Below are 16394 nucleotides of genomic sequence, written 5' to 3' on the forward strand. Positions count from 1 at the left end.
CAAATATTTTAACAAGCCCAAATGAGAAGTTACTATACACACTTCTCGAGATTCTTCACCGAGCAGTATTTCAAGATTCACGTCGTCCAAATCAGTTTTTGAAAAGTAGCGTCCAGCACCTAATTTGTCCATGAGATCTCAGGCGGTGGCAATGGATAAGTATCATAATTTGTGGGTTGACTGTAGATTTAAGGTCAACACAGAGGCGAATGCGACCTAAAGGTTTGGAGATCAAAACCAGTGGACTTCCCCATTGACTAGCTGACATGGGCGCAATAACTCCGTTATCTTGCAGTTTTTTAAGTTCAGCATCGACTTTGTCCCGCAATGCAATGGGAACAGTTCTGGCCCTTCAAAATTTTGGCTGAGCATTGTCTTTCAGTCTAACATGTGCAACATAATTGTTAGTTTTGAGTAAACCTTCGGAAAAGAGTTCCGGGAATTCTTTTATCAAGCTAGCCTCACTGTCTTTTGATTTGAATGTTGACACTGACAAGACATTGTCCTCAATATTAAAGTCAAACGAATAAAAAGAATCAAGACCAAATATGACCTCACACTCGCATGATTGTAGCACTGTAAAAGTCACTGTTTGTGTATGCGAGCGATACGTAACAGGCAAAGTACATTTCTGAGAACGAAAATGTCTTGTTCATTGTAAGCTGTCAATTGCGTGCTAGTTTTAGACAGGTTTGAGGAGCCCAACAGTTCATATGTGCGACGATTGAGCAATGTCACAGAGGCACCCGTGTCCAACTGAAATATCACACGGTTCCCACACATAAGAAAATGAACATAAAGTTTGTTTGACTGACGTATCACTGTCTAAACTGCACTCTTGCTAGTTACAGACTGGGAATATATTGCATCAATGACCTGTGCCTTGTGACTAGATTTGTGTGAGTGTGCCATATTCATATGTTTGTTCCGTTGCAAACACACGGATATCACATGTCCTTTACTTGTAGCGTAACGCCGACCCTGTCAGGAGGGGCAGTCCTGGCGCTTGTGCATTTTATAACATCTAGGGCAAGACTTTATTCTGTTTGCTTGTGTAGCCGCCTGTTTAGAGAACTGCTTATGCGACGTGGACAGGCGTTGTTTACTCGGCGTGGCTAGAGACCGCATTCTGTTACAGCGTGATTACCTGTAAATACCACATTAATGCCATAAATGCTCAAAATGATGTCCGTCAACCTTAATGGATTTGGTAGTACGTGTAACGACATTCGTCTCAACAGCGAGTGGTTCACCTTCCGTAATGTTCGCACATGCATTGGCAATGCGCTGACGCATGTTGTCAGGTGTTGTCGGTGGCTCACGATGGCAAATATACTTCAACTTTCCCCACAGAGAGAAATCCGGGGACGTCAGATCCGGTGAACGTGCGGGCCATGGTATGGTGCTTCGACGACCAATCCACCTGTCGTGAAATACGCTATTCAATGCCGCTTCCACCGCATGCGAGCTACGTGCCGGACAACCATCATGTTGGAAGCACGTCGCCATTCTGTCATGCAGTGACATCTTGCAGTAACATCGGTAGAACATTACGTAGGAAATCAGCATACATTGCACCATTTAGATTGCCATCGATAAAATGGGGGCCAATTATCCTTCCGCCCAGATTGCTGATGTTCCACTTGTCGCACCCATCGTGGATTTTCCGTTGCTCAATAGTGCATATTATGCCGGTTTAAGTTACCACTGCTGGTGAATGACGCTTCGTCGCTAAATACAACGCGTGCAAAAAAATCTGTCATTTCTCTTGTGCCGTGGCAGAACTGTACACGACGTTCAAAGTCGTCGCCGTGCAATTCCTGGTGCATAGAAATATGGTACGGGTGCAATCGATGTTGATTTAGCATTCTCAACACCGACGTTTTTGAGATTCCCGATTCTCGAGCAATTATTCTGCTACTGATGTGCGGATTAGCAGCGACAGCAGCTAAAGCACCTACTTGGGCATCATCATTTGTTGCAGATCGTGGTTGACGTTTCACGTGTGGCTGAACACTTCCTGTTTCCTTAAAAAAGATAACTATCCGGCGAACGGTCCGGACACGTGGATGATGTCGTCCAGGATACCGAGCAGCATACATAGCATACAAGTCCGTTGGGCATTTTGATGACAATAGCCCTACATCAACACGATGTCGACCTTTTTCGCATTGGTAAACGGTCCGTTTTAACACGGGTAATGTATCACGAAGCAAATACCGTCCGCACTGGCGGAATGTTACGTGATTCCACGTACTTATACGTTTGTGACTATTACAGCGCCATCTATCATAAAGCGAAAAAAGTGGTCCAACTAAAACATTCATATTTCTTTACGTACTACACGAATATGTAATAAAAAATTGGGTTTCCTATTTCAAAAAAACGCAGTTGATATCCGTTTGACTACGGCAGCGCCATCTAGCGGGCCAACCATAGCGCCATCTGGTTTCCCCCTTCAAGCTAGACGAGTTTCGTTTTTTGTAGTTTTTTCGTTTGACGCTTATTTCGTGAGATATTTGGCCCTGTCACTATCAATGGACCGCCCTGTGTATCTAGATAGTAACTGTTCTCGAAAGAACAGATACCATTGATGACCGTGCAGCTTCTCTTGAATAAATGATAATTAATTCAAACCCTCACCTGCCGACAGGTGTTGTTGATATACCTCGATGGGGACAGCTGAAAATGTATGCCCCGACCGGGACTAGAACCCGGGATCTCGTGCTTACATGGCAGACGTTCTATCCATCTGAGGCACCAAGGACGCAGACGAATAGCGTGACTGCAGGGACTTATCTCTTGCAGTTGTCATGTAATCAGGAGATTCCAGGTTCGAGACCCGGTCGGGGCAGACATTTGACATCAGGTACATTGTACACGATCGCATCACGCGACATAACATCTGAATACAAAGCACCGCAAGCACATTGGAATTTACATTTCCTTGTCATACCTTGCAAATTTGTTACCCACTCGCGATATATTTGTACTGACCGTTTTTTTGCAATAAAGAATTGATACTTAGCTCCTACCACATTCACTGGTTGGTCATAATACACTCCTGGAAATTGAAATAAGAACACCGTGAATTCATTGTCCCAGGAGGGGGAAACTTTATTGACACATTCCTGGGGTCAGATACATCACATGATCACACTGACAGAACCACAGGCACATAGACACAGGCAACAGACCATGCACAATGTCGGCACTAGTACAGTGTATATCCACCTTTCGCAACAATGCAGGCTGCTATTCTCCCGTGGAGACGATCGTAGAGATGCTGGATGTAGTCCTGTGGAACGGCTTGCCATGCCATTTCCACCTGGCGCCTCAGTTGGACCAGCGTTCGTGCTGAACGTGCAGACCGCGTGAGACGACGCTTCATCCAGTCCCAAACATGCTCAATGGGGGACAGATCCGGAGATTTTGCTGGCCGGGGTAGTTGACGAACACCTTCTAGAGCACGTTGGGTGGCACGGGATACATGCGGACGTGCATTGTCCTGTTGGAACAGCAAGTTCCCTTGCCGGTCTAGGAATGGTAGAACGATGGGTTCGATGACGGTTTGGATGTACCGTGCACTATTCAGTGTCCCCTCGACGATCACCAGAGGTGTACGGCCAGTGTAGGAGATCGCTCCCCACACCATGATGCCGGGTGTTGGCCCTGTGTGCCTCGGTCGTATGCAGTCCTGATTGTGGCGCTCACCTGCACGGCGCCAAACACGCATACGACCATCATTGGCACCAAGGCAGAAGCGACTCTCATCGCTGAAGACGACACGTCTCCATTCGTTCCTCCATTCACGCCTGTCGCGACACCACTGGAGGCGGGCTGCACTATGTTGGGGCGTGAGCGGAAGACGGCCTAACGGTGTGCGGGACCGTAACCCAGCTTCATGGAGACGGTTGCGAATGGTCCTCGCCGATACCCCAGGAGCAACAGTGTCCCTAATTTGCTGGGAAGTGGCGGTGCGGTCCCCTACGGCAGTGCGTAGGATCCTACGGTCTTGGCGTGCATCCGTGCGTCGCTGCGGTCCGGTCCCAGGTCGACGGGCACGTGCACCTTCCGCCGACCACTGGCGACAACATCGATGTATTGTGGAGACCTCACGCCCCACGTGTTGAGCAATTCGGCGGTACGTCCACCCAGCCTCCCGCATGCCCACTATACGCTCTCGCTCAAAGTCCGTCAACTGCACATACGGTTCACGTCCACGCTGTCGCGGCATGCTACCAGTGTTAAAGACTGTGATGGAGCTCCGTATGCCACGGCAAACTGGCTGACACTGACGGCGGCGGTGCACAAATGCTGCGCAGCTAGTGCCATTCGACGGCCAACACCGCGGTTCCTGGTGTGTCCGCTGTGCCGTGAGTGTGATCATTGCTTGTACAGCCCTCTCGCAGGGTCCGGAGCAAGTATGGTGGGTCTGACACACCGGTGTCAATGTGTTCTTTTTTCCATTTCCAGGAGTGTAGATTGTTAGTGAGTCTATAACACTGCCATACGCAAGTTCACTCGGAGTGGCGTTAGGAAAGAGTTTCCGAATTAATCTGAACACTGCACTTCCTACCGTTGATAATAGATAAGGAAGTTTCACAGTACCAGGGACGTTGTGAGCGATGAGATGCGATTCGAAGTGGGCTAACCACTCGTGCCATTCCTCTTCTTGTGCACTAAACTGTCGAAAAGGTGGTATAGTAGCTGAAGTAGACGGTGCGTGTTCTGTCGGGCGTTCAGCGTCGGCCAGTAGCTGCTGTACCATTTTGAGTAAAGTGGGGATTTGTTGACTCTGGAACGGAAACATCTGCATTAGCTGTGTGGCATCTAATGCTTGCAGCTGCAGCGCCTGAGCAGGGGCGGGACAGGTGGAGGGGCGGGGGGGGGGGGGGGGGGGAGGTATGTTGGAAGACACAGATGCAACAAAAAAACAAAAATATGTTCAAAGAAATTTTCTGCAACGCCCACCTGAAAACTTGATTAAGTAAAAACGACAAGAAACTGCTAAAGAAAAGCGAGCGCCCCTGCAAAGTCAAGACAAGAGAGAATTAAGGCGCCTGCACAAAAAACATCGGCACGGAGGTCATTTGTAACACCTCGTCGCCAGTTGCTGCATCTTGCCCACTCATCGCTTATAGGTTTCCTAAGGGATGCAACGTTCTCGCAATGCTATACAATAATTCAAGCAAATAACATTATTAGGTTTATTCCAATAAAGCAAATTGACAATACTTAACTCTGGAGTTAGATCAGCGTCGCAAGTAACATGCAAACAGCAATGTTCTTGTTATACATAAGGGTCAACAAGTCTGCCCACTTATGTCCGTATACTGGACCGATCTGAGCGGCCGAAGCCTGCAGGAGAGGCGCTTATGTTCACTTCTTGCAGATGTCGCTCCTGGCGTGGCATGGTCTGGCTGACGATTCCTCACCACCTTCTCTGGTGTTGCGTTTCTCGTCTTCGTTCCGGCGCTTGTGGTTACTAGAAATGGGTCGTTCGCAAACCAACGGATCTAAAGGAGCGGTTCACCAAGATGAACGGCATGAGCAAGGAACTAATTCTAAGGAACGGTCATTCATAGTTCTCTTCGGTCGCGGATTTCTATTTGTGGTTCCCGGGAACTGGAAACGGTCGGTCTCCTTCCCGAACGGCACGTCGGCCGATCTCGTTTCAGCCTCGGTCCCGTTCCCGTCTGTCTGCGTCGGTCTCGCTCGGCGGGACTTTTCTTTCTTCGCGTGACTACTCGTCACAGTTCCACGGCTGACTACTCACACTTACTTCAGTATCGAGTTGTTGTTCGTTTCGTTCGCTGGCACGCCCATTATACACTCCTGGAAATGGAAAAAAGAACACATTGACACCGGTGTGTCAGACCCACCATACTTGCTCCGGACACTGCGAGAGGGCTGTACAAGCAATGATCACACTCACGGCACAGCGGACACACCAGGAACCGCGGTGTTGGCCGTCGAATGGCGCTAGCTGCGCAGCATTTGTGCACCGCCGCCGTCAGTGTCAGCCAGTTTGCCGTGGCATACGGAGCTCCATCGCAGTCTTTAACACTGGTAGCATGACGCGACAGCGTGGACGTGAACCGTATGTGCAGTTGACGGACTTTGAGCGAGGGCGTATAGTGGGCATGCGGGAGGCCGGGTGGACGTACCGCCGAATTGCTCAACACGTGGGGCGTGAGGTCTCCACAATACATCGATGTTGTCGCCAGTGGTCGGCGGAAGGTGCACGTGCCCGTCGACCTGGGACCGGACCGCAGCGACGCACGGATGCACGCCAAGACCGTAGGATCCTACGCAGTGCCGTAGGGGACCGCACCGCCACTTCCCAGCAAATTAGGGACACTGTTGCTCCTGGGGTATCGGCGAGGACCATTCGCAACCGTCTCCATGAAGCTGGGTTACGGTCCCGCACACCGTTAGGCCGTCTTCCGCTCTCGCCCCAACATAGTGCAGCCCGCCTCCAGTGGTGTCGCGACAGGCGTGAATGGAGGAACGAATGGAGACGTGTCGTCTTCAGCGATGAGAGTCGCTTCTGCCTTGGTGCCAAGATGGTCGTATGCGTGTTTGGCGCCGTGCAGGTGAGCGCCACAATCAGGACTGCATACGACCGAGGCACACAGGGCCAACACCCGGCATCATGGTGTGGGGAGCGATCTCCTACACTGGCCGTACACCTCTGGTGATCGTCGAGGGGACACTGAATAGTGCACGGTACATCCAAACCGTCATCGAACCCATCGTTCTACCATTCCTAGACTGGCAAGGGAACTTGCTGTTCCAACAGGACAATGCACGTCCGCATGTATCCCGTGCCACCCAACGTGCTCTAGAAGGTGTTCGTCAACTACCCTGTCCAGCAAGATCTCCGGATCTGTCCCCCATTGAGCATGTTTGGGACTGGATGAAGCGTCGTCTCACGCGGTCTGCACGTCCAGCACGAACGCTGGTCCAACTGAGGCGCCAGGTGGGAATGGCGTGGCAAGCCGTTCCACAGGACTACATCCAGCATCTCTACGATCGTCTCCACGGGAGAATAGCAGCCTGCATTGCTGCGAAAGGTGGATATACACTGTACTAGTGCCGACATTGTGCATGCTCTGTTGCCTGTGTCTATGTGCCTGTGGTTCTGTCAGTGTGATCATGTGATGTATCTGACCCCAGGAATGTGTCAATAAAGTTTCCCCTTCCTGGGACAATGAATTCACGGTGTTCTTATTTCAATTTCCAGGAGTGTACATCTCATTCAAACCTTTTTTGAACTCCGAACTTCTGGTTCTTTTCGTATTCTATTCAGCGTCCACGACCGGTAATTAAAATGTATCCTGTAATTATGTAAATTACACAAAAATTACATGGTATGTAATACATACATCTTTTCAGGTAACAAAACTGCGTTTCAGCTTACTTCACTATTTCGATAAACAGCAGAAGAAATACTTGTAAAAATGCAAAATTTTTTGTTATTACACGTGCAACGAACGTCGGCACGGCACACGAGTGGCCGTTTGCCGTCTTTTTTGGATCCAAGGTAAAAGAGCATGTTCATTGTTATGGAAGGTAAACTACTTTCAGCCGATTGAAGCTCGCGCTTCGTAATCGAGTGTATGGTGTCACATTTTGAAAAGAGAATATAATAACTCCTACAATATTATTTCAGTGGTACAGGGTGGCGCACAAATAATCGGCCCCAAGTACTACACTGCTCATTCTCGCTTACCAGTCATCGTCTATTATTTTGAAGTTGTTTGTATTAGCTTACTTGTTATTTCTTCACTGCATACTTATTAAATGTTTATCTATCCTGCTCGTGGCGGTCAACAAATTGTAAGTAACTGACGAGCACTCTGTAGTCGGGGCCGGTTTTTCGTGTGCCACCTTATATTATTTCACTGCGATCAGCCACACAAGGCTACAGTTGGCTAAACGAGATGTTTTCCAGAATCAAGAAAATTACAAGTGTGTGAGAATTCTGTTACGAATAAAAGCTCTGTACTCCATGGGGGAGGCAAGTGCCCCCTCTTGGCGCCTTCCATTTTCAGTCACCTATGCTACTAGTTTTCAATTTTTCATAAGAACCATATACGTAACACAATGAACGGTCAACGAGTAAAAATGAACGGTTCGCAAAAAAGAGCGATCACCAGTGAATTAGTTCCGAAGGATGAACGACTTTGCCCATCTCTAGTGATTACGCCATACGGTAATTTTTACTAAGAGTTTTAAGAATTTACTGCCAGATTCTTGATCAGAGAGTCAAAAATACAGTTTTCGATTTCTTTCATAACTCACGATGCAGAATTGTGAGCGATGGAAATCCCCGATACCTGTCAGAACTTTTCAAAATTCGAAAAGTTGTTTCTATCAAGCTTCTGGTCAAAGTATGTTCAAGAATGCTTATGGAAGCAGGTTCACAATCCTGGATTCTATAATTTTCCATAAGGAAACATGCGCAAATACTTTTAAAAGTACTTGAATAAGACTCGGTATTAGGATGAGCCAATGTCGCCAAGAGATGTGCTACGAATTCTGAAAGGCAGACTGCCAGTTGCCAGTAGGCAAAAACTGATATGGACCTGCAACAGTCCACAGCCACTGTTGACTCACTTGACCTCATACAGGAAGATGCAAAGCAAAGTGAGACGGGGAACAGGGGAACAGTGGCATAGGCCATAACAATTTTAACAAAGATAGTAATCAGAATGGGAACAATCCAAGGAGAAACGGACACCAAAGAGACAATAAGTTCCGTGCCTGGGCTAATGGCAACCACAAAAATAGGCATGGATGTCAAGGTAACTATAGAAGTAATAATAACAACAATTCCAATGAGAATCCGTTTAAGAACAAGAGCAAAAGTTTTAAAAGAAAGAGGAGGAATGAAGAGTGCTATAGCGCCTTGTTTCAACCCAGGAACACGAGGGAGATGAATAACAAGGACAAAATACAGGGCCTGCAAACTAGCATTCAAACCAAGCATCACAGGGTAAGAACCATCCCGTGAATAACATTAATGTTATACCAATGTCAGCTCCTAATCAACAACGACTGTGGGAACAATGAAGGAAGGTTAGTCGAACTGGCGGTGGTAAAAACAACTGCTTTACATGGACAGTATTGCAAAAGGTTGAAGGTAACCTGTATGAAACCCAAACTGTTACACATAGCCAGTGATTATACTCGGGAAAACTACCCGTGTATAGTTGAAAATTTACGTCTACATCTACATGGATACTCTGCAAAACACATTCAAGTGCCTGGCAGAGGGTTCATCGAACCACCTTCACAATTCTCTATTATTCTAATCTCGTACAGCGCGCGGAAAGAATGAACACCTATGTCTTTCCGTACGAGCTCTGATTTCTCTTATTTTATCGTGGTGATCGTTCCTCCCTATGTAGGTCGGTGTCAGCAAAATATTTTCTCATTCGGAGGAGAAAATTGGTGATTGGAATTTCGTGAGAAGATTCCGTGGCAATGAAAAACGCCTTTCTTTTAACGATTTCCAGCCCAAATCCTGTATCATTTCTGTGATACTGTCTCCCATATTTCGCGATAATACAAAACGCGCTGCCTTTTTTTATCTTTTTCGATGTACTCCGTCAGTCCTATCTGGTAAGGATCCCACACCGCGCAGTAGTATTCTAAGAGGACGGACAAGTAGGCAGTCTCCTTAGTAGGGCTGTCACATTTTCTAAGTGTCCTGCCAATAAAACGCAGTCTTTGATAAGCCTTCCCAACAACATTTTCTATGTGTTCCTTCCAATTTAAGTTGTTCGTAATTGTGATACATAGGTATTCAGTTGAATTTGCGGTTTTTAAATTAGACTGATTTGCCGTGTAACCGGAGTTTAACGAGTCCCTTTTAGCACTCATGTGGATGACCTCACACTTTTCGTTATTTACGGTCAACTGCCACTTTTCGCACCATTCACATATCTTTTCTAAATCATTTTGCGTATTGTTTTGATCTTATGATTACTTTATTAGTCGATAAACAACAGCTTCATCTGCAAACAACCGACGACGGCTGCTCAGATTGTCTCCAAAATCGATTATATAGATAAGGAACATCAAAGTGCCTATAACACTACCTTGGGGAACGCCAGAAATCACTACTGTTTTACTCGATGACTTTGCGTCAATTACTACGAACTGTGGTCCCTCTGACAGGAAATCACAAATCGAGACACATAACAGACGATATTCCATAAGCATGCGATTTCACTACGAGCCGCTTGTGTGGTACAGTCTCAAAAGCCTTCCGGAAATCCAGGAATACGGAATCGATCTGAAATCCCTTGTTAATAGCACTCAGCACTTCAAGTGAATAAAGAGCTAGTTGTGTTTCACAGGAACGATGTTCTCTAAACACATGTTAACTGTGCGTCAATAGACCGTTTCCAATTCATACTGTTCTAACGCAGTATATGTTCTAAAACGTTAACGATATGGGCCTGTAATTTAGTGGATTACTTCTGCTACTTTTCTTGAATATTGGTGTGACCTGTGCAACTTTCCAGTCTTTGGGTACGGGTCTTCCGGTTGTATATGATTGTTAAGTATGGAGCTAATGCATCAGCATACTCCGAAAGGAACTTAATTGGTATACAGTCTGGACCAGAAGACTTGCTATTATTAAGTGATTTAAGTTGCTTCACTACTCGGAGGATACCTTCTTCTATGTTACTCATATTTACAGCTGTTCTCGATTCGAATTCCGGAATATTTACTTCGTCTTCTTTTGTGAAGTAATTTCGGAAGGCTGTGTTTAGTAACTCTGCTTTGTCAGCACTGTCTTCGATAGCATCCCCATTGCTATCACGCAGAGAAGGCATTGATTGTTTCTTGCCGCTAACATACTTCACATACGACCAGAATCTCTATTGATTTTCTGCCAGGTATCGAGACAAATTTTAGTTGTGGAAACTAGTATAGGCATCTCGCATTGAAATCCGCGCTAAATTTCGAGCTTCTGTAAAAGATAGCCAACCTTGGGGATTTTGCGTCTGTTTAAATTTGGCATGTTTGTTTCGTTGTTTCTGCAACAGTGTTCTAACCAGTTTTTTGTACCAAGGAGGATCAGCTCCGTCGTTTGTTAATTTATTTGGTATAAATCTCTCAATTGCTGCCGATGCTATTTCTTCGAATTTAAGCCACATCTGGTCTACACTTATATTATTAATTTGTAATGAGTCGAGATTGTCTCTTAGGAAGGTGTCAAGTGAATTTTTATCTGGCGAATGTGAGGTTGGCTCAATAAGAAAAAACATAGATGCAAAGGTAACCGAGTCGAGTTATCTCGATGATAAACAGTAGCAACAGTTTGCACAGTTATTGAAACTTTATGCAATGGTGTTCTCGGAAAAACTGGGGATAATTAAGTGATACACTTACAATATGCAGATCAAATCTCATGAGACCTACTGCTGTGCTATGCATTCGGTACCATAGTCTAAAAAGGAGGCAGTGTCTAAGGAGATACAGCGTATGATTAAATGAGGGATAATAGAGACTTCCTTATCTCCCTACAGCAGTCCGTCAGTAACTGTCCCCATATCCGATGGTAGCGTACGCCTCGTCTTTGATATGTGCAACATCAGTAAGAGTATCATACCAGTGCAAACTTGACCTGAAAATGTGGAAGAGCATATACAAAAATTTCAATGAGTGCAGCACTTAACAAGCTTTGTGTTAAAAGCTTCGTATTGGCAGGTCTTACTATTAGAAGTTTGTAGGAAGTATACTGCCTTAATTTTTGCTGGCCAAAGTAACTAATTTAGTGTATTGCCGTTTGGGCTCAATATGAGCACTGTAGTGTTCATTGCAGCCTTAGAAACAGTCATAGGTCCTGACTTGCTAGATAAGGTAATGCTCTATGATGGCAACTTACAAGATGGTGGCCATAACATCTGGAACTCACAGGCGGTGTTCTAAAGAGATTTACCAAGGCAGGTGTCACTGTGAAATTAAAAAAGTCGAAATTTGACCAAGAGGAGATATAGTTCTTGGGTCACATTATCTCGCCATTAGGGATAATGCCTGTTCCGGGTAAGCTCGGTGTGATACGGCATTTACCTTACCCAAGCAAGAAGAAACAGTAAACAGCTTTCCTGGGACTAGTGTCATTTTTTGGACATTTTGTGCCTTCACAGATGCTGGACAGTGATGTATTGTTAATCCTTCTAAAGAAGAAACATCTTGGTATTTCTCTGAGGAGTGCAAGACAGTTTTTGGTAGAATCAGAGAGGCTCTAGTCAATTTTAAACTACTACATCATCCAGAAATGACGAAAAATTTTTATATAGCGACAGATGCTTCGATCTTTGGTGTAGGAACCTGTTCCAGTTCGACCAAACTTCGGGACCAACTGAAGTAAAAATTATAGGGTTTGAAAGTAGTTTCTTATCCAGTTATGAATGAGCATATTCTGTAATCAAATGTAAGATATTGTCTGTGGTTTAGGCACTAAGGAAGCACCATTATTATGTTTAAGGTAACACATAGTTGTCTTCTGCGACTAAGTTTTATCCTGTCGCGCTAGTTGTTACATGCCAGGCTAATCCGGTGGGTATTAGCCTTGCGGGATTTTGACCATGAAATAAGAAACGTGATAGGAAAAGATAATGTAGTGGCAGATGCTTTGTCACATTTGCCACAAGGATTACCTGAATTCACAGAACTTGTCGGATGATCAACTGAATATAAGATCCTGATGATCTAAGACAAGCATCAGAGACAAGCATATCTGAGAATGTGTAAGAACATAAGGGACCTACAAGATGCAGAACCCTATTGGAAGAAGGTAAAAGATCTGTTAAAAAGTAATCCAGAAAGTGACATTAGGAAGCAATACAAGTTGCAGAATGATGTTTTAATCCACAAGTACTACCCTGATACATAGCATTGGTGTGTATATATCCCAGCAGAGAGTATAAATAATAATATTTGGTACACACACCACAGCTGGGTTCACTTTGGCATGAAAATGTGCAACTAAAATAGGTACCTATTGTTATTTTCCCAACTTGCATGAAAATATTAGGTAGTTAATAAGTTAATATAATGCCCAAGTAATAGCAAATAATACAAAAAACTTTATGTTATAGCTACAATTAAATACCAACTGATGATTTTTAAACACAATTTCGAACTTACAACCAATGTAATCATGCATAACTAACGATGCTTAGTGAACTGATTAGTTGATAACTACTAAAAGCAGATGCAATTTCAACCCCCCTATAAATATGAAACTATGTGTTTGAAAACGATGTATGAACTGATTAATTAATAACTGGTTAAAACAAATATGATTGTGAACTCATAACGGATATATGAGTATTCACGTAACAAAGCGTTATTAACTTGACTTTTGTTTTTACAGGTGCATTGCGACAAACTGGGATGCAACTTATTACGGACAGTACGTAGGGAATGACTGCTCACAAAACTTCATATAATTTTGGTCCAATAACTTCAGGGGGTCATTGCTCCACTGGGAACGAGAAACATTTTCGGATGGTTGACATGAAACGTTAAAACGAACTGTTATTCTATGTACAAAAGAGTATGTAAAAATATTAATTATCTCACTGTGATGTACAGCAAAAGCAGTATCGATAGTGCATGGTAACCGACGTTTTGCAGTAAAGATTAACTGAGAACTGTGAAACCACGAGAAATAGATTTCCACAATTTGTTCTGTGGTTGGGAACCTTCCGATGAGAAAGGCGTGGATGGAGACATATGTATATTGTAAATTTCTGTTATTTACAACCAAACCACTTATTTCAGTAGTGGTTGCATCCCTAGTTGTATGACAAATTAATTCTACATTTTTCAGAGATTAGTAACTTGCGGTGCAGTGCGTGTTGTAATTAGTATTGCAGGCCGCCATGTGCAAGACGGCAGATTATTATACAAATTACTCCAATATTAAGTGGCATAAAGCAAAATGGAGACAGTTTACAATTAATTTTTTGAGTGAACAAAGTGAAATTGATTTCATTCATTTTGTAAAGAGTCGTATCAGTATCAAAACATGCATTTGGCTGTCACTTCCCGGCTATCTTTGGTTCAAGTAACGAGATTTTCACAATTAAGAAGGTGCTCAGCTTTGAATCAATAATAAGTGTATCATGTAAAAGGATTCTCCATGAGAACCTACAAAAGTATAAATTATTATTCATGTGGAGAGACATTCCATTATAATCCTGAGATATTTCTAAAAGTAAAAGATGAAGGTGCTTCACACCGAGTCGTTCCTAATTTATTTTACGTCTATTCAGACATTCCAACGTGATTTATTTATTGCGGATTTGGATATACACTACTGGAAATTGAAATAAATTCATTGTCCCAGGAAGGGGAAACTTTATTCACACATTCCTGGGGTCAGATACATCACATGATGACACTGACAGAACCACAGGCACATAGACACAGGCAACAGAGCATGCACAATGTCGGCACTAGTACAGTGTATATCCACCTTTCGCAGCAATGCAGGCTGCTGTTCTCCCATGGAGACGATCGTAGAGATGCTGGATGTAGTCCTGTGGAACGGCTTGCCATGCCATTCCCACCTGGCGCCTCAGTTGGACCAGCGTTCGTGCTGGACGTGCAGACCGCGTGAGACGACGCTTCATCCAGTCCCAAACATGCTCAATGGGGGACAGATCCGGAGATCTTGCTGGCCAGGGTAGTTGACTTACACCTTCTAGAGCACGTTGGGTGGCACAGGATACATGCGGACGTGCATTGTCCTGTTGGAACAGCAAGTTTCCTTGCCGGTCTAGGAATGGTAGAACGATGAGTTCGATGACGGTTTGGATGTACCGTGCACTATTCAGTGTCTCCTCGACGATCACCAGAGGTGTACGGCCAGTGTAGGAGATCGCTCCCCACACCATGATGCCGGGTGTTGGCCCTGTGTGCCTCGGTCGTATGCAGTCCTGATTGTGGCGCTCACCTGCACGGCGCCAAACACGCATACGACCATCATTGGCACCAAGGCAGAAGCGACTCTCATCGCTGAAGACGACACGTCTCCATTCGTCCTTCCATTCATGCCTGTCGCGACACCACTGGAGGCGGGCTGCACGATGTTGGGGCGTGAGCGGAAGACGGCCTAACGGTGTGCAGGACCGTAGCCCAGCTTCATTGAGACGGTTGCGAATGGTCCTCGCCGATACCCCAGGAGCAACAGTGTCCCTAATTTGCTGGGAAGTGGCGGTGCGGTCCCCTACGGCACTGCGTAGGATCCTACGGTCTTGGCGTGCATCCGTGCGTCGCTGCGGTCCGGTCCCAGGTCGACGGGCACGTGCACCTTCCGCCGACCACTGGCGACAACATCGATGTACTGTGGAGACCTCACGCCCCACGTGTTGAGCAATTCGGCGGTACGTCCACCCGGCCTCCCGCATGCCCACTATACGCCCTCGCTCAAAGTCCGTCAACTGCACATACGGTTCACGTCCACGCTGTCGCGGCATGCTAAGAGTGTTAAAGACTGCGATGGAGCTCTGTATGCCACGGCAAACTGGCTGACACGGACGGCGGCGGTGCACAAATGCTGCGCAGCTAGCGCCATTCGACGGCCAACACCGCGGTTTCTGGTGTGTCCGCTGTGCCGTGCGTGTGATCATTGCTTGTACAGCCCTCTCGCAGTGTCCGGAACAAGTATGGTGGGTCTGACACACCGGTGTCAATGTGTTCTTTTTTCCATTTCCAGGAGTGTAGAAAGCTTTAACAATATCAAAAATAATAATACCCGCCCATGATACGAAGTTGTAGTGAATATGCTACGTGTAGCCTTATATGATCTTACAATGTATTGTTAACAGCTCAGGGACACACACACCTATATAAACACAAAAGAATCACTACATTAAAATACCTTTAAACTTCAAGAAGAATGTAGTAATTCCAATTATAAAGATAGCAAGTGCTGACAGGTGTGAATTTTACCGAACTCTCAGCTTAATATATCACGGTTACAAAAATTAACACAAATTCTTTACAGAAGAACGGAAAATCTGGTAGAAACTGACCTCGGGGTAGATCAGTTTGGATTCCAGAAAAAGGTAGTAACATGCAAGGGGATCACAGAAGTGTCCGATTCCACCTGTTCGCTTTGACCCTTGACGCCACCAATATGGTGGAAACGACCATTCTCAACGTCTCCAATATGGCGCCTATGACATCATTACATAAACGCAACAAACACGAAAATACACATAAAACCAACATACACGTCTCACTCCAAAACTATAATCAAACTAACGGGACCAGTGCAGGAAATTGGGGATTTCTGGATGGGGGACAAACTAAATATAAACACATACAGATACACACCACGATCCCAAACCACC

This window comes from Schistocerca gregaria, chromosome 4 (genome assembly GCF_023897955.1).
Source record: "Schistocerca gregaria isolate iqSchGreg1 chromosome 4, iqSchGreg1.2, whole genome shotgun sequence".
In the NCBI taxonomy this organism is placed as follows: Eukaryota; Metazoa; Arthropoda; class Insecta; order Orthoptera; family Acrididae; genus Schistocerca; species Schistocerca gregaria.